Source organism: Bombina bombina, chromosome 4 (genome assembly GCF_027579735.1).
Source record: "Bombina bombina isolate aBomBom1 chromosome 4, aBomBom1.pri, whole genome shotgun sequence".
Classification (NCBI taxonomy): Eukaryota; Metazoa; Chordata; class Amphibia; order Anura; family Bombinatoridae; genus Bombina; species Bombina bombina.
Genome location: NC_069502.1, coordinates 1,121,687,488 through 1,121,707,248, shown reverse-complemented (window position 1 = coordinate 1,121,707,248; position 19,761 = coordinate 1,121,687,488).

Here is a 19,761-nt window from a genome sequence, read left to right as displayed (position 1 = left end):
GTTTTTCTTGAGAGCATTAAACTATGGCATAAAGCATAAACTTCAAGCTATGTCTTGATGTCCTAAAAAAATCTTTACATTTCAAAGTTGAGCTTTAACTTTATTACAGAGTATTACCAGGAGAAAGTTGTTTAAAAAAACGTACAAGTTTGGCAACAATTTCTTGTTTTTATTATTATTTCTAGTATCTACGATATCATTTTACAGTGTATGTTGGACCAACTATTTTTTCATAGGTCAAAAGGAATGATTTCTGACATTATTTAATTAATCAAATCAATTAAACAATAAGGGATAGATTACGAGTGGAACGCTAATGATAGTGCGGGCTTGATAAGCAGTATCGATTGACCGCAATATGATATTACAAATTAATGATTAAATGGCCTTTACACGTGATAGGCTAGTGGGCCCGACTTCGCTCAGGCGCAACCAACACTTTCAATAGTGCGCATAATAAATAGCACTCATATTACAAGTTTTATGCTACAGATTATGGGCGCAATCCGATATACGGCGCAGGTTTCGGCGCACATCGAGCTATCCCATATACGGCGCCGGCATTTGCTAAAGTGCCGTAAGTCTGACAAACTAGCGATTTCCAGAAATCAGCGTAAGTACAAATTTCTGGAGTTGCCAGTGACTTACGGCACTTTAGAAACTGCCGCTGCATAAAATAACTGACTAAAATATTAAATTTCCCGTTACTGTCTAACACGCCTCCCAAACATAGCCCAACATGTATACCCCTCTATCCGTAATCCCCCCTCTCACTCCTAACAATAAATATATTAACCCCTAAACCGCCGCTCCCGGACCCCGCCGCCAGCTACATTAGCTATATTACCCCCTAATATGATCCCCCTACACCGCCGCCACCTATTTTAACCATATTACCCCCTAATGTGAGCCCCCTACACCGCCGCCAGCTACATTAACTATATTACCCCCTAATATGATCCCCCCTACACCGCCGCCACCAATTTTAACTATATTAACCCCTAATGTGAGCCCCCTACCCCACCACCACCTACATTATATGTACTACCCCCTTATCTGACCCCTTACACCGCCGCCACCTATATTAAAATTATTAACCCCTAATCTAATCCCCCTACACCACCGCCACCTATATTAAATGTATTAACCCCTAATATAATCCCCCTACACCGCCGCCACCTATAATAAATGTATTACCCCCTAAAATACTAAAATGTCCCTACCCTAAACTAAATTACAAATAGCCTTGAAAAGGGCCTTTTGCGGGGCTTTGCCCCAAAGTAACCAGCTCTATTACCAGCCCTTAAAAGGGCCTTTTGCGGGGCATTGTCCCAAAGTAATCAGCTCTTTTACCTGTAATCTGACACCTCTACACCGCCGCCACCTATATTAAATATATTAACCCCTAATCTAATCCCCCTACACCGCTGCCACCTATATTAAATATATTAACCCCTAATCTAATCCACCTACACCATCGCCACCTATATTAAATATATTAACCCCTATTCTGACCCCCCTAGACCGCCGCCACCTATATTAACTATATTAACCCTAATTATATTAGGGTTAATATAGTTTTTATATTATATATATTAACTATATTAACCCTATCTAACCCTAACACCCCTAACTTAATTATTATTGCAATAAATCTAAATAATATTAATCTTATTAACTAAAATATTCCTATTTAAAACTAAATACTTACCTATAAAATAAACCCTAAGATAGCTACAATATAATTAATAATTACATTGTAGCTATTTTATGGTTTATATTTATTTTACAGGTAACTTGTTATTTATTTTAACTAGGTACAATAGCTATTAAATAGTTAATAACTATTTAATAGCTACCTAGTTAAAATAATTACCAATTTACCTGTAAAATAAATCCTAACCTAAGTTACAAATACACCTACACTATCAATAAATTAATTAAAAAAACTACAATTATCTAAACTAAAATATAATTAAATACACTAAACTAAATTACAAAAAAATCCCCACTAAATTACAAAAAATAAAAAAAGATTACAAGAATTTTAAGTTAATTACACCTAATCTAAGCCCACTAATAAAATAACAAAGCCCCCCAAAATAAAAAAATATCCCTACCCTAAACTAAATTACAAAAAAGTAATCAGCTCTATTACCAGCCCTTAAAAGGGCTTTTTGTGGGGCATTGCCCCAAAGTAATCAGCTCTTTTACCTGTGAAAAAAAAGAACAACCCCCCATTACAACCCACCACCCACACACCCCTACTCTAAAACCCACCCTATCCCCCCTTAAAAAAACCTAAGTCTAACCCCCAAGTGCTCCTTACCTGTCCTGAAGACCGGCGGAGAAGGTCCTGTTCAAGGCGGAGAAGTCTTCTTCCAGGCGGCGACATCTTCTTCTTCCAGGAACCAGCCGGCGCAGAGCGGAGGAGTTGAAGACCGATGACCGTGGAGCTGAACACCGTCCTCTCTGGAACTGAACTCCGGCGATGCTGGAACTGAAGACCGGAGCCATGGAGCGTGGAGGATCCTCTTCATACGATCGCCGCCGTACACTGAATCGGAATTCAAGGTACGCAATTAAAAATGGCCTTGAATTCCTATTGGCTGATTTGAGCCTTCAAATTCAAATCAGCCAATCGGATGAAAGCTACTTTAATTCTATTGGCTGATTTGAATAGCCAATAGAATAAGAGCTACTGTAATTTTATTGGCTGATTAGAATAGCCAATAATTTTAATATAGATGGTGGCGGTGTAGGGGGATTACATTAAGGGTTAATAATTTTAATGTAGGTGGCGGCAGTGTAGGGGGATCACATTAGGGGGTTAGACATTTAATGTAGGTGGCGGCGGGGTCCAGGAGCGGCGGTTTAGGGGTTAAACACTTTATTAGGGATTGCGGTTGACAGGTAGATAGACATTGCGCATACGTTAGGTGTTAGGTTTTATTTTGCAGGCAGTTTAGGGAGCTACGGGGCTCCAATACTCAGCATAAGGCTTACTACGCCTGCATTTTGTGGCGAGGTGAAAATGGAATAAGATTTCTCCATTTTCGCCACGTAAGTCCTTACGCTGTATATTGGATACCAAACTGCGCGGGTTTGGTATACCTGTCTATGGGCCAAAAAACTACGTCCGAAGGCAGAAATATACGAGCGTAACTTCTATGTTACGCCGTATATGTGATACCAAACCAGTGCAAAATTTTGCGTCTCCGGCTTTTGCGGGCAACGCTGCATATCGGATCAGGCCCTGCGTGCATGCAAAAACCCAAATTGTGCTTAAAAATTAGCATGCCCAAGACCGAAAGTAAAGTATAAGGTTACAAATAAAAGTGGTTAAAAAACACATTGAAATAAAGTATTGTTCTCATATAAAAAAACTATCTAATAAGACAATTTCATATAAATATTAAAATAAAAAAGTTATAACGGTTCAAAGATGTATAGTGTATGACAATGAATCCAAATTTGGCACAGCACTATGTAAGACAAAAAAATCTTGTAGAGATGGGGTGCACGTGGTACTGCTACCCTCAATACCATAGGAAAGATGTAGAGTTCCACAGCACCACTATATTCAATCTATTTTTATTAAGACATATTAAAAAACATGCATGTTTTTTAACATGTCTTAATAAAACAAGATTGAATATAGTGATGCTGTGGAACTCTTGCGTTTTTTCCTATAGTATATGACAAGGTGTGATGGATTAGGAAAGCCTCAAAACTTTATATATGTGTATGCATGTATATATGTGTGCATTTATACCTATATATGTATATGTATGTGCATGCATACATACATATACATAGCCACACACACACACATACAAATATACAGTATATATATATATATATATATATATACATACATACATACATACATATATACATGTGTATACACACACAATAATGACAAATTATTAAGTTTAAGGATAATTTTAAGGTTCTTATAAATTATAATAAATTATTAGAATACATATGGACATATTTCAATAATTTTAATTATTATTATTATCATTAATAATAATAATAAAAATTGTCAAAGCTGTCAAAAAGCTGCGCACCAAGTACGGTGCGATGAGCAGCGGACTGTTGTTAACTAACAGTCATCGATCTCGCTGCTCATCGGCTTATTCACAGCTTTCTTGGCACCCTGTCACTAAGCACCCACACTAAACTATACTGTTTACCCCCTATACTACCGCTCCCGGACCCACCGCAACTAAATAAAGTTATTAACCCCTAAACTGCCGCTCCCGGAGCCCACCGCAACTCTAATAAAGTTATTAACCCCTAAACCGCCGCTACCGGAGCCCACGCCACCTACATTATATTTCTTAACCCCTAAACCGCCGCTCCTGGACCCTGCCACAATGAAATAACATGTTTAACCCCTAAACCGGTGCTCACGGACCCCGTCACCACTTACATTAAATTTATTAACCCCTAATCTGACCCCCCTACACCGCCGCCACCTACATTAAATTTATTAACCCCTAATCTGACCCCCCTTACACCGCCGCCACCTACATTAAATTTATTAACCCCTAATCTCCCGCCCCCCAACGTCGCCGCCACTATATTAAATGTATTAACCCCTAAACCTAAGTCTAACCCAAACACCCCCTAACTTAAAGATAATTTAAATTTATCTAAATAAATATTCCTATCATGAAATAAATTATTCCTATTTAAAACTAAATACTTACCTATATAATAAACCCTAAGCTAGCTACAATATAACTAATAGTTACATTGTAGCTAGTTTAGGATTTATTTTTATTTTACAGGCAAGTTTGTATTTATTTTAACTAGGTATAATAGTTATTAAATAGTTATTAACTATTTAATAACTACCTAGCTAAAATAAATACAAAAGTACCTGTGAAATAAATCCTAACCTAAGTTACAATTACACCTAACACTACACAATCATTAAATGAATTACCTAAATTAAAATAAATTAATTACAATTAAATAAAATTAACTAAAGTACAAAAAACAAACACTAAATTACAGAAAATAATAAAATAATTACAAGAATTTTAAACTAATTACACCTAATCTAATCCCCCTAATACAATAAAAAAGCCCCCCAAAATAAAACAAAAAACTACCCTACACTAAATTACAAATAGCCCTTAAAAGGGCCTTTTGTGGGGCAATGCCCCAAAGTAATCAGCTCTATTACCTGTAAAAATAAAGACAATACCCCCCCAACATTGCAACCCACCACCCACACACCCAACCCTACTCTAAAACCCACCCAATCCCCCCTTAATAAAACCTAACACTACCTCCTTGAAGATTACCCTACCTTGAGACGTCTTCCCCCAGCCGGGCACAAGTGGTCCTCCAGAGGGGCAGAGGTCTTCATCCGATCCGGGCAGAAGAGGACCTCCAGACGGGCAGAAGTCTTCATCCAGGCGGCATCTTCTATCTTCATCCATCCGGTGAGGAGCGGCTCTATCTTGAAGACATCCGACGCGGAGCATCCTCTTCTTTCGACGTCTTCTTGATGAATGAATGTTCCTTTAAATGACGTCATCCAAGATGGCGTCCCTTGAATTCCGATTGGCTGATAGAATTCTATCAATCAATCGGAATTAAGGTAGGAAAAATACCAATCAGCCAATAAAATGTGAGCTCAATCCTATTGGCTGATTGGAGCTGTGTGGAGCTCAGTGTTAGATTGCAAAAATGTTGCAGATCTAAGGGAGGGGCCTCTACTCACAGATAAGAAGGGGATTCTAGGAGTTTGAGGCCCTCTTTCTGTTCAGAAACATCACGTTACTGAGAGATTTTCTTTGCTTCATTATGGACTGGTCTCACAGGTCTTCTCTTCCTCCATTGCGGTTCAGGGATGAGGCTTCATCTCCAGGGAGAAGGACACCTGTGGAAAGAGAGATAAGTGATCGTGATATAGTACCTCCTTCTCCTAGGCCCCAGGACTCATCCCTGAGGCTAGGCCATCGTTCCGTCCAAGCCCATATACCCACTAATGCTAATAGGGTGGGAATCAACCAGATAGGAGGGGGTGGGACAGGGAGCAGGGTCTCAGATGAGGCTGGGGGCTCTGGATTAGTTAGGGCAGAGCAGACTGTTAGGGGGCCTACCCCTGGGCCTAGTAGCATGAGGGACGCCTCTGGGGCTGGATTAGCAGGCCTCACTGGTTCAGATCAATGCACATTAAATTTGATGGCTTTGCAGGAGGGACAGCTGGCGACGGTATGGTCGCTGGTGCAGTCCCTGACTGCTGTTTTAGGCCCAGTTTTTGGAGGATCTGGGCCTGCATCCGGCATAGGGCCTGTTCAAGCACCCGAGCCCAGGTTGGGTTCTGGAGCCTCCTTGCCCCTTGCTGCACCCTTGCAGGGCGTTTCTGGGGTCGTATTGCCTCCCACAAGGGCCCAGCATGCGGCGCTTGTCTGCGGCGGTGGGCCTGCTTTACAGCCTACCTCTCAGATAGCACCGGAAACTACCACCACACTACTTCCTATCGAGGGGGACCCTGGGCCCGCATCCGGCATTGGTCCTGTTCAGGCTCCTGGGCCCAGGTCGGTTTCCAGGGCTTCCTTGCCCCTTATTGCCCCATTACAGAGCGTTTCTGAGGCCGGATGGCCTTCCAATGGGGCCCAAATCACGGCGCTCGCATGCAGCAGTGGGCCCACTGTGAGGCCTACCCCGCAGGCGGCACCGGGTCCTACTGCCACACCGCTACCTATCATGGGCCCACCCAGCCCTCCTTCTGAGGAGCCTAGCCCAACGGTCGGGCATCCACATCAGGGCCCAATATTTACCACTGCCGCCGATGTGGCAGGGTCCTCCCTCTCGGTCCCGGTCACAGCCCCGCCCACTTCCGGTCATCTGGCGGACGGGGCCAGAGCAGAGGACAGTTGAGCTCGGCTCGGAGAGGAGTGAAACAAAGCGCTCTCTCCGCATCCCTATCTCCTCAAGGTTGGAGGGGGGTGCCGGCCGAGGGGAGGGAGGGGCAGGTGAGGGTGGTTGTGGAGCGCCACGAGCAACAATTGCACAGGTGTAGCAGGTCACTGCAGACTATGTACATGATGAGCCCTGGGCTTCATGGCCTAAGGGACAACGTAGGACATTTGCAAAATCCTGGAACAGGACATAGAATGTTTAATTAAGCACAGTCGTTACAAATGCATAATGTTTTTGGGCAACTATGGGGAAAACACATGGGGGCAAAGCGGCGATTCAGGCAGAGTGGGTGCCCATCTTGGTCAGTCTGGGGAGCAGGGGGAGCGGGGAGCGTGCAGCAGGATGTGTATGAGAGCAGTATGCGTGGTTCCTCCTTTCCCCTTGCGGCCGGTACTCCTCTCCTATCTTTGTTTTCGCAGATGGATAGTCAGGTGCTTCCTCGCCCAATTCCCAGCGGAGCTGTGGTGCCGGTAACAGGACCAGCGGCAGTGGATGGCGCAGTTGCAGGGACATCGGCATCGGGACAGCTGCAGCCATTGGAGGGTGAGCAAACATGGGAGACTAGGTTGCAGGATGAGAGCGAGTCTAGCTCGCCTGGGTCTAGTTCAGAGAGCGACGGGGCCTTGGGTTTGCATAAGAAAGGGGAGAAAAGGATGTATAGGATGCTCAGGACGCTAGTGTCTGATAGGGATAAGGCTAGTAAGGCGCGAGAGTAGGGGCGCTAGCGGCGTCGCAGTGGGCGCCATCAACAACGCTGTGGTACCTGCCACCGTTTTGCAGAGTGGGGGTTTAGTTTTGCAAGCAAACAAAAGGAAGTCAGCGCTAGAAGGGGACTCCTTTTCTTTCACCATGCATTCGCTATTTGAGCACCTCAAATCGAAGATGGTGAGAAAAATCCAGAGTAGAAAGTATGTCAATATCTTTGAGCTTTCAGCTGAGGCTCAAAAGCAGAAGGAGAGGGCAGAGGATAGGACAGGGCCTAAAAAGCTTAAAAGGCCTGACTTCTATGAGGAATGGGTGAGCTGCTTCAGTGTGTTGGCTTCCTGCTACTTAGCGAGGTGGCCGGATCAGGGGACAGACATCCTTAAATATCAAGATACAATTGAGAGGGTGTACAAATGCCATAAGGAAGGGGCTTGGAGGGACTATGACATGGGGTATCGCAGGAAAATGGCGGAGAACCCTTCCCTCTCATTCGGGGCCATCGAAATGCCCTTATGGTAGAAGCTGGGGCCGGAAGTGGCGACCGCCCTTCCACCAGTAGCGAGCAATCAGCCCTTTCGGTCGGGACTTAGGGCCCGCAGGAAGGGGTGGGAGTGTTGGAAGTACAAGGAAAAGGCTTGTGACAAAGGGAGTGCCTGTTCCTTTCGGCACGTCTGTCGATATTGCGGGGGACAGCACCTGGTTAACGAGTGCTCCAAAAAGTGGGAACCGCCCGGTGAGCGTGGGGGCGGTAAGTCGGCTACAGCTGGGAAGGGCAGCCACCCTGTTGAGGGTGGACGTCCTTGAACCGTGGCTAGCAAGGTATCCGGACCAGGCAGTGGCAGGCTTGCTGCTGTCTCGTCTAAGGGTGGGTTTCCTTATCCCGGTGGGTCGCTGGGTGGAAGGATCGAGATTACATCATAATTTAAAATCCGCGTACCAGTTACCTGAAGTGGTAAAGGAAAAGCTGGAGAAAGAAGTCTGCCTGGGTCGCAGGGCGGGCCCTTTCGCGCAGCCACCAATAGAGGGTTTGGTAGTGTCCACTTTGGGGGTGGTCCTGAAAAGGGAAAAGGGGAAATTTCGCCTGATTCAACACCTTACATTTCCGAAAGGGAGTTCAGTGAACGATGCTATCTCACCCGAGCTTAGCTCGGTCCAGTATCAATCATTTGAATCGGCGGTGGGCATTGTCTGGAGGGCAGGAGTGGGAGCATTAATGGCAAAGCTGGACATAGAGTCCGCTTTTAGGCTCCTCTCCATCAACCCAGAGTCGTTTAGGCTGATGGGCTGCCGCTTTGGGGGGACTACTATGTGGACAAGGGCCTCCCTATGGGCTGCTCAATTTCATGCGCTTATTTTGAGGCATTTAGTTCCTTCCTCCATTGGGCAGTGTCACAGTACACAGGATCAGGTAATATCACCCATTATTTGGACGATTTCCTGTTAGTAGGGGCTCCGAATTCTCCACAATGCGAAGAATTAATGCGGGGTATGGTGAACCTCATGAGCGAATTTGGGGTGCCGCTGGCGGCGGACAAATCTGAGGGCCCGTGTACGCGGTTGACCTTCTGGGGCATCGAAATAGACTCGGTAACTGAGCTCTGTCACTTGCCGTGGATAAGCTGGAAAGGTTAACGGATAGAGTCAAAAGGACTAGGAGAGCTCAGTCTATGTCTGTGAGGGACCTCCAGGCCTTGTTAGGACTTTTGAACTTCGCCGGGAGGGTCATTCCCATGGGGCGGGTTTTCAACTGGAGGTTGGAAGCACACTTGGGGGGCTCTAAGCCTCAGTCACTGAGAATTCCCATCTCTGAAGAGATGAGGGAAGACCTAGCAGTGTGGGAAATATTTCTTGCCAAGTTCAATGGAATTTGTATTTGGCAAAAGCCGCCTGAATCTAATCAGTCGCTCCACCTGTTTACGGACACAGCAGGTTCGGGAGGGTATGGGGTGTTGCTGGGTAGGGACTGGAGTGCAGAGGCATGGCCTGCGGATTGGGTTCAAGCCGGTCTGACCAGGAATCTGTGCTTCCTGGAGCTCTTCCCTATTATAGTGACGGTAGACCTGTAGGCAGATAGATTAGCCAATAGGGCAGTGGTCTTCTGGTGCGATAATCAGAGCATAGTTTATTCGATAAATCACTTGTCGGCTACCTCACCAGGGGTGGTTAGGCTGCTTCGGCATCTAGTGTTGCGTTGCCTGCAGTATAACATTCGCTTTGCAATCAGCCAATCAGATTGAGCTTGCATTCTATTGGCTGATCGGAACAGCCAATAGAATGCAGGCTCAATCTGATTGGCTGATTGGATCAGCCAATTGGATTGAACTTGAATCTGATTGACTGATTGTATCATCCAATCAGATTTTTCCTACCTTAATTCCGATTGGCTGATAGAATCCTATCAGCCAATCGGAATTCGAGGGACGCCATCTTGGATGACGTCACTTAAAGGAATATCCATTCGTCGGGTAGGCGTCGTTGGAAGAGGATGGCTCCGCATCGGCTTGTTTGAAGAAGGCTCCGCTCCGGATGGATGAAGATTGAAGATGACGCATGGATGAAGACTTCTATCGGATGGAAGACCTCTTCAGCGCCCCTTGGATGATGACTTCGGCCGCTGCGGATGTCCTCTTCTGTTCCATTGGTGGTCGGCTGGCTGAAGACGACTCAAGGTAGGGAGATCTTCAGGGGGTTTTTTAAGGGGGGTTTGGGTGGGTTAGAGTAGGGGTATGTGGGTGGTGGGTTTTAATGTTGGGGGGGGTTGTATTTTTTTTTACATGCAAAATAGCTGATTACTTTGGGGCATGCCCCGCAAAAGGCCCTTTTAAGGGCTGGTAAGGTAATAGAGCTGTTAACTTTTGTAATTTAGAAAAGGGTAGGGCATTTTTTTTATTTTGGGGGGCTTTGTTATTTTATTAGGGGGCTTATATTAGGTGTAATTAGATTAAAAATCTTGTAATTTTTTTTATTTTTTGTAACTTAGTTTTTTTTTTTTTTTGTAACTTAGTTTTTTTTATTTTTTGTACTTTAGTTAGTTTATTTAATTGTATTTAATTGTAGGTATTTGTAGTTAATTAATTTAATTTATTTAATGATAGTGTAGTGTTAGGTTTAATTGTAACTTAGGTTAGGATTTATTTTATATACATTTGTATTTCTTTTAGCTAGGTAGCTATTAAATAGTTAATAACTATTTAATAACTATTCTACCTAGTTAAAATAAATACAAAGTTACCTGTAAAATAAATATAAATCCTAAAATAGCTACAATGTAATTATTAATTACATTGTAGCTATCTTAGGGTTTATTTTACAGGTAAGTATTTATTTTTAAATAGGAATAATTTATTTAATGATTTAATGATATTTAATGATAGTGTAGTGTTTTTTTTTACAGGTAATAGAGCTGATTACTTTGGGGCAATGCCCTGCAAAAGGCCCTTTTAAGGGTTATTTGTAATTTAGTGTAGGGTAGGGCTTTTTCTATTTTGGGGGGCTTTTTATTTTATTAGGGGGATTAGATTAGGTGTAATTAGTTTAAAATTCTTGTAATTATTTTATTATTTTCTGTAATTTAGTGGGGGTTTTTGTACTTTAGTTAATTTTATATAATTGTAATTAATTTATTTTAATTTAGGTAATTAATTTAATGATAGTGTAGTGTTAGGTGTAATTGTAACTTAGGTTAGTTTTTATTTTACAGGTAAATTTGACTTTATTTTATCTAGGTAGCTATTAAATAGTTAATAACTATTTAATAACTTTTATACCTAGTTAAAATAAATTGAAATTTGCCTGTAAAATAAAAATAAATCCTAAAATAGCTACAATATAATTATTAGTTAGGGGGGGTGTTAGGGTTAGACTTAAGTTTAGGGGTTAATAATTTTAATATAGGTTGCGGCGGTATAGGGGGGCAGGATAGGGGTTGATAAATTTATTATAGGTCGCGATGGTGTAGGGGGGCAGATTAGGGGTTAATACATTTAATATAGGTGGCGGCGGAGTCCGGGAGCGGCGGTTTAGGGGTTAAACAATTTATTTAGTTGCAGCGGGGTACGGGATCCGCAGGAAAGAGGTTAATAAATTTATTATAGGTGGCGGCGGTATAGGGGGGCAGGATAGGGGTTAAAAAATTTATTATAGGTGGCGGCGGTATAGGGGGCGTCAGATTAGGGGTTAATATGTATAATGTAGGTGGCGGCGGGGTCCGGGAGTGGCGGTTTAAGGGTTAATACATTTATTATAGTTGTGGCGGGGTCTAGGAGTGGCGGTTTAGGGGTTAATAACTTTATTTAGTTGCGGGGGGCTCCGGGGGGCGCCGGTATAGGGGGTAGAACAGTGTAGTTTAGTGTGGGTGCTTAGTGACAGCTTATCAATAAAGCTGGGAAAAAGCAGAAGAGCAGCGAGATCGGATGAGTGATAACTATCACAGTCCGCTGCTCATTGCCCCGTATTTGGTGCGCGGCTTTTTGACAGCTTTTTGATAACTTTGGCGAACGTATTCAGGTCCACGGCGGCGATGTGAGGCGAGCTTAGGCGAGCGTATTGGGGCCGTCGAAGGCAGGTAAGTAGACACGTTGATAACTAGAGGCCTTTGTGTTGTGGTGCTGTCACACTTTATGCATGGACTATATATATATATATATATATATATATATATATATATGTATATATATATATATATATATATATATGTCTGTGTATTTATGTTATTATATGTGTATATTTATTGGTAGAATGACGCCGATAGACTTCTTCGACACAGGGTTGACACAATCCTTCAATTTGTAGAAAGAGCAATATCTGCGAAGCGCAATAAAGTGAAGTGCAATAAAACAAGGTATGCATGTATATACAGTATATATATATATATATATATATATATATATATATATATATAAAACTGTATATATTCATATAAATATATAGATATATTAATAAAAGAAAATCATATACAGTATATATATATATAAGTAATTTTGTAAGTATATACAATCCGCGTTAATGGGCTTCCAATACTTACCTGATGCATTAAAGTGTGATTTTTAAAATTTTCAAACCTGAAAGCCATTATATATAGTTTTTTCTAAGTCATTTAGCCCACAGAAAACACTCCCTATACCTTGCATGGAGATAATTCTTTATCAATATTTTAATCTTATTTTAGCCTATTTGTCAAAGGAGTTTTGAAGGAGAATGTCCTTTAACCCAGGTCCTGGGATCCACCTCGCTAAGCCTCCTATTAGCGCAGCTCTGGGCTCTGAGAAAAAGGATCAGGGTTAGCGCAGGTCTCTGGCACCCTAGAGGTAAGTATAATGCTACAGGTAAACTTTATCACCTGTAGCAAAAGGAACTTTTACATTTGATTTATGAAAACAAATGTAAGTGATCATCACATATTCAGTATTTCAAATTAAACGAATACCAAATATTCGGGCAAACAAATTTCCCTGATTATTTGTTCTGAACAATTTGGACAAACTGAATTTTTTTGGTGCTACACAAGTCTAGAGGATATGCTTTGCTTAAAACATGTCTACTTGTATTTTTTTTTAACGTGTTTCATACTTAAACCCCCAAGACACACTGATTGAAAGAGAATTCTAGGGCTTAAGTATGCTGAGATCGAGGGGTTTGAACACCAACCCATCAAACCAGTTCCCTTAAGCCCTCTTTATCTTCCTTGCACTTCTGGGTTTCCGGGCTTGGTGATATCACCACACACATGTGTGGTGAAATCACCAGCATCCCCAGATTCCCTGGGCAATTCCAGAACCCTTGACCACCAGTGATTAGGTAATAATACAGGAGGGCCGTGATGAGTTCTGAAAGCAGCCCTACCTGCATGACGACATATGGTCGTCATCCCTAAAAAATACATTATGCGGATGGAGACCACGTGTCATCATGCACACTTAAAGGGTTAAAGTGGCATGCTCTATCTGAATCATGAAAAATATTTAATAGTAACTTGGGTTTTTCAACTGATCCTATTTTCTATTTAGAGAAGAACAGCAGGGCTATGGGGCAAATGTGTTTTTGGTTTGGTTTGCATCGTCTTCTGTCTAATGAAAAACAAATAGTATATTGTTATATATGTATTGATGAGCTTATCTTTATATGGAACAACGAGGAAAAATAGTAAACTATATTATGTTAATTAAAAACCTAACTTTTCCTACATAGATTTGTTTTGGAACGCTGAAAAATTAAAGTTATGAAGTAACCATTTTAGTTAGAAAATATAAAATAAAAAAACAATAGATTTTGCATTTAACACTGATATTATTTACAACATCCTATAGTAAAGGGTATTATCAAACATTTGGAACCATTTTGAAATTTTTATGTCTTATGAGTTGTTAGTTGTTTTCAGAGCTCTGGGGACACCACAGCTATTATGTTTTATAGAACAAATGCTAAAACCTTATCCAATGCTGGCTACATAGAAGAGTAGGCCATTTTAAATGTGATTGTAGCTCCTGTAAACCCACGTATTTATATGGTTACAACAGATGTGTTTTTTTTTGTATGTCTCACTTCACAAATTTGGACAATGAAGTATATTTAGCCACATGCCATTTTTAGATACACATTTTTTATCTACAAAACAGTATCCTCCATATGCTACACTTTTCAATCAACATGATAGTCACTTAACCATTTCTCTCTTACAGCTATAGATGGGTAACTCAAGATCTCAGACAGTATTCAAATGCTATTAATGTAGACAGCACCCATCCACCTGAGGCACAAATTCATTAGTTACTGCCAATCCCAGTATACACAAAAAATTTTAAAAATAATAAAACTTCTTTATTGCTTACACATCATGGGAAAAAGGACAATGTTTCAAGCCCTATAAGAGCCCAACAAAGGGCTTGAAACGTTGTCCTTTTTCCCATATGTGGAAGCAATAAAGACGTTTAATTATTTTTGATAAGAGGCTGGATGCCATTGTCTTTAATTGAGATCTCAGAGAGGGTAATAGGCTACAAATCTTGAATAGGAAAAGATCTTTCTAAAAGTTGTTAGGAAGACACGTTGCATAAAATCAGAATAAGATGTAGTGCATTGCGTGTAATATTTTTATGACATTTTAAAACCACAGACACCTTAATGTATTACTACAGTCAGGGGAATATGGGTGGCCATATTTCTCCCTGAAGGGGAATTGGCCAGAAACCTGACCAAAAACATTTGTAATGTCGAATTTAGCTAAATAACTATCAGCTAGATTTGTGTTGCGGCTTGTAACACTGAAAATATGGCAGCGTTAAAACAGCACCACAGCAATTACAAGTGTTGGCTGTATAGGTGTACTGCACAACATTTAAGCCTGTACCGCAACGTCAGTCCCGCACACGTAAAAATTACATTCATGGGATTCCCATAGCGCCGGTACGAGTCTTGCGGTGAGGCTAAAAAGTGAGCGTTACAAGATCCGTACCGCCATCTAAAGTCAGTAGTTATGAGTTTTACACTACAAATCTGTAACATAAAACTCATAACTAAACTGCTACAAAGTGCACTAAACACCCATAAATTTGTTTTAGAATGCATTGAGTATATTCTCAAGTATAATTATTTTATATATCAGGACGTTTATTATTTACAGATCAAGGGAACAGCCATGGGCACCAGATTCACCCCTAGGTTCGCCAATCTTTTCATGGGCGTCTTTGAGGAAGCTTACATTTACAACTCCTCAGCACGGGCGAGTCTGGTGTTCTATGGCCGTTACATTGATGATTTGATTTTTATATGGAATGGCGATCAATCCTCAGCACACACATTTGTAAAATCCATGAATGACAATGACATGGGCCTTACTTTCACAGCAAACATAAATTCAAAGACAATTGATTTTTTTGGACCTTACTCTAAGTTGGGACAAAGATGGGAATCTCAGTTCAAAAACTTTTTTCAAACAAGTAGATAGTAACAGTTATTTGAATTATACTAGCAACCATCACAAAAACTGGCTATCCAATATTCCATAAAGTCAGTTTGAAAGGATCAGACACAACTGTTCTGATCCAATTATGTTTGAAGAACAGAGTCATATAATATATGATAGTTTTATTGAGAAGGGCTACCCTACTGATCTTTTAGATAATTGTCTCAATAAAGCAAGATGTCTAGATCGAGATAAACTTTTAGACAAGAACAAACAGATTAAAAACAAAGACGAACAAGAATTTTCAGATCCATTATTTATAACTCAATACAATTCAAACCATACACAGATTCAGAGAGCCATTAATAGACACTGGCACATTATTCGTAGGGACCCTATTTTGAAGACTCTCTTGGGTGATCATCCAAAAATTGTATATACCAGAGCACCTACACTTAGAAGCAAATTAGCACCAAGCAAGAAGGTGAAACATGTAATTTCCAATACTCAATCGACATCAAAGAAAAAAACTAACACCTTTTTGGAACAAATAGGTGTTTATAAATGTGGACAGAAAAAGTGCAACACATGCAGATTTATAACTTCTGGAAAAAAGACCTTCCAGTCTTATGCGAGTGGAGAAGTATTTAATTGTAACTCTGCGTTCGTTGTATATGTTCTGGAGTGCTGTTGTGGGATCCAGTACGTTGGCCGCACCTCCAGAAAAGCCAAAGTGCGTTGGGGTGAACATTGGCGGAACTGCAAGAACTGCAGCAAGAAAAATATCAAACACAGTATTCCAGAACATTGTTTGAATAAACATAATGGTAACTCTGATATTTTCAGATTTTACCCTATTGATTATATTCCGCCCTCTACAGACTATAACAGAATAACACAATTAAGAATCTGGGAATCCTTTTGGATTCATAAAAAAATTGTATATACCAGAGCACCTACACTTAGAAGCAAATTAGCACCAAGCAAGAAGGTGAAACATGTAATTTCCAATACTCAATCGACATCAAAGAAAAAAACTAACACCTTTTTGGAACAAATAGGTGTTTATAAATGAGGACAGAAAAAGTGCAACACATGCAGATTTATAACTTCTGGAAAAAAGACCTTCCAGTCTTATGCGAGTGGAGAAGTATTTAATTGTAACTCTGCATTCGTTGTATATGTTCTGGAGTGCTGTTGTGGGATCCAGTACGTTGGCCGCACCTCCAGAAAAGCCAAAGTGCGTTGGGGTGAACATTGGCGGAACTGCAAGAACTGCAGCAAGAAAAATATCAAACACAGTATTCCAGAACATTGTTTGAATAAACATAATGGTAACTCTGATATTTTCAGATTTTACCCTATTGATTACATTCCGCCCTCTACAGACTATAACAGAATAACACAATTAAGAATCTGGGAATCCTTTTGGATTCATAAATTAAAGACCTTACATCCATTAGGCCTCAATTCCAATTTAGATCTAGCGGCATTCAACGAAAGGTTACCTATACCACATCGCTTCTCATTTTCGTTCAGATCAGATTTCCTGCTTCCTATTAACCCTATAGGTGAGTTTCGATACTACAGCATATACATACCCCTGAAATCTTTCTCAGCATATTTTTTTATGAGCTTATTTCCATATCCATACTGACACACACACATACATATTTTGAGAATCCTTTCCCAAAGTACCCATCAGGTATTATTATTTTTTGTATACACATTTTTTATATATATTTTTTATATATATTTTCTAATCCTACATTATTTGTCAATCTCTTTTATCTTTTACGTTTTATCAATATTCCTACCAGTAAGATTCCATATCGTACATACCTCACAATTATATACATTTTTTAAAGTTCATTATTATATATTTTTCCGGTAAAACGGGCATCAGTCAGGTCACACTGTCATCACCATTACACCCTTCATATTTTATTATTGAGACAGCATTTAGTTTGTTTTTTTCCTACATATTTTCATTTAATTTCTTAGTTTGTTTTTTTACCACATATTTTCATCTAATTTCTATCCCCTTTATGGGCTCCTAACAGCTCACCATTTCAATCACATTCCCCATTTTTTAAGATGGATATACATGTCCACGTGTTTTTTCCATGTCCATGGTCTTATATACATATAGATTTATACGTGAAGTTTTTTACAGACAGGTTTCATACATTATCCCTTGCGCATCATTGATAAAAAAACAATATTCAAGGTTCTCTGATACATTTCCAAATTTTATGTTTAAAAACTTTTTTCATATACATATACTTCAATGTATATATATATATATTTCACATACTATCCCCATATATTACTCTCTGCCTATTGTAGGCATAATATTACTCCAAGCAACATCTATGGTCCTTTGATGCATTTTTGATCTCTCCATATTCCTCTCAGATCTCTTTTCGAATATATATATAATACTCTACAACTTCTGATGTAATTTTTACTATTAAAGGGGACCATTTCCAATTACGTCTCTCATTTATACAGCACTTATTCATCAGTTTATTATACCACTAAGTATAAGAAATATACTTTTTAGATAGCTCATCTTATTTCAAATTGGTTCTTTTAACTTTAGGGAATAATCACACACAATGCCAGACATAATGTAGTGTTGTTTTTTTGTGATTCAAAATTGCCAGTAAAAACCTTTTTGGTTTAATATCATTATTATCCCCTTCACATACCATTATTTTTTTGAATGCACTACATGGATTTTAGATTGTGCATATTTTAATTTTTATTTAGAGTGTTCATACTTTAATTTTGATTCTTTTCCCTGTATGGGATTTTTAACTAAATCCTCTCGTGAATTCTAACAATTCTTTGTATCTGCATTTATATTTTTCAATCCAAGTCCGTGATCCCAAGCAGTACAGATTTGACATCACGCATATTGGCATCAGTTTGTTTTTAACCTCACAATTCATATACATTTATCCAATACTTAGATACTATTGAACACATACAATAAATGCTATACACCTCTTATAAATATTCATTTTCACATATAAGATGTTTTACAATAGTTCATAGATCAAATGTATCTAGGTTTTGTTTAGACGTAGATTTTAACATCTTTAATATTTAACATTGTTTTTACTAACTAGCAAAGATGTTTCTATTTATTGATTTTTATGCAATCTGTTTCAACATTGAAACATTCTATAACTTGCTTATGACGTGTCTTAGGCTAGGATTGGTCCAATTTTGACCAATGAAATGTTTTAGCACTCTTTTTAAATTTGTTTTCAACTTACATGTGTAATTCATTATACTTGAGGAAACGGCCAGGAGCTTGCGGCCGAGAAACACGTTTAAAGCTCTCTAAATAAATTGTTCTTATTTCTTTTCACATAAGCCTGGTTATTTTGGCTTTTTTATCTCCATAAACCCTCTCGCTTCTGCAAGGTTTTTTTTTTTCTAAAGCACTTTCGTTGAGATACCTTTGGCGATCATTAGCTCAAAGTGGATGCTGCACGCAGTGAAACCTGCTTTCTCCAACACAGTGCTGCTCCAGACGATTCCCTTCCATTCGTGGAGGAGAGCCCACAGCTGCACCTTCGAAGTTTGGATGCCATCTGTTTCAGTGCACTGACTGCTGCTAAAATGTCAGCCTGCCCATTCGCACTTCTTTACATAAGAGTGCCAGTACTCTTGTGAGTATACCTACAACCGTTTGTCTCTTTTTGTGACCCCAGCTTATGGAACTTATTTGCACTATGAGGCGCTGTCTTCTTTTGTTTATTTTTTAGATACACTGTTTGATCATCCAGTCTCAAGACCAGCTGCCTGCTGCACTTAGATACCATCATTGTGCCGAAGTCTTCATTTTACCCTCAGAGACACTTATTGTTTGAGATACTGCTCACAACCATATTTTGGGACTTCTGCATGATAAGCATTTAAAAAAAAAATATTTTTATATAGATACTGTATTCAAATGTTACTAACCTGTATTTGCTATATTATTTTGGTTTTTTATTTAGCTATCACATTGTCACACTTTTAAATTCCTTTTTGTCACATTCTGTGACTGTTTCATTTATATACAATTACTGTTGTCCTTGATTATAGAGGCAAGATTAGTTATCTTGGTTAGGAACACATTTTTTTTGGAGCAATTTGGTGCACTCTACCACTATACTGTTGTATGTTTTTTTCACCCATAAACTACCTAT